At 35.2% G+C, this 842-nt stretch overlaps 1 protein-coding gene across 1 annotated transcript in view; it reads right to left on the bottom strand.

The window, feature by feature from the left end:
* Positions 1-460, bottom strand: part of LOC108972987 — a 47,557-nt gene extending 47,097 nt beyond the window's left edge. Inside the window, exon 1 of the mRNA XM_018939969.1 lies at positions 272-460. The gene's annotated coding sequence lies outside the window, so the exon portion shown is untranslated. The remainder of the gene's footprint in view (positions 1-271) is intronic.
* Between the last annotated feature and the right edge of the window lie 382 nt (positions 461-842).

The raw sequence follows: 842 nt of genomic DNA, 5'->3' as shown, positions 1-842 counted from the left end.
AAGTTTTGTGAAATTTTATATTTGAAGTAACACTGAAATTAATTGAATAATTATTTATATGAAAAAATTTTTAATTCTGCAGTGAATTTAGTATTTTAACGGCACTGCATATCCAAAGTTTTTTGGCATACTTTGTTTTTCCAAAACTTCTCAGTTTCTGTAAAATTTTTCTCAAATATTTTTCATAAATTTCACTGTATATCGTCCTTTAAAAACTGCTACTTATCACTTAGTACATAAGAATATACGATTAGCTTGCTCCTTTGCTTACTTTTGCTTAAGACTGTTACGCTACGCACCGTCCTACGAGAAACGTACGGTTGATGAAACGTTACGAATGGGAGTAAGCTGACGCGTGTTTTTATGATTATTGACTTTTTGGTTCGCCCAAAGGATCGAGGTATGGCACAACGATCGCCGCGGATAACCACAGATCAGGTTAAGAACACTCGTGCGAATAAGCGAGCTGCGGCCGGAACGCTATTATTAAATACTACGCTTCATTTCGAATATGGCAAAATGAAGTAAGGCGAGAAATTCGTGGAGTCACAAAAAATCCAACAGCAACAAAAGCAAACACAACAACAAAAATTAAATTTACAAAAACACCGACAAGAAATTACGATGAAATTGAGAAGAAATGCCGTAAGTGTTTGCAAACAACAAAGAATATACGAAATTTATTCTGACAATTGAGTGAGAAGTTGCAACGTCAAAAGGCGACGCACACACGCATTCATATCCATATGCAGGCGTGTGTATGTAAGCTTATAACAACAACGAGTGACAGTAAACAGGAATTTCGTAATGAACGCAAAAGTTGTTAATATAATTGGTTGTTG

Source organism: Bactrocera latifrons, unplaced genomic scaffold (assembly GCF_001853355.1).
Source record: "Bactrocera latifrons isolate USDA-ARS-PBARC rearing strain unplaced genomic scaffold, ASM185335v1 scaffold_443, whole genome shotgun sequence".
Classification (NCBI taxonomy): Eukaryota; Metazoa; Arthropoda; class Insecta; order Diptera; family Tephritidae; genus Bactrocera; species Bactrocera latifrons.
The sequence above is the reverse complement of the archived record's forward strand: the minus strand, read 5'-3'. Positions and strand labels throughout refer to the sequence as shown.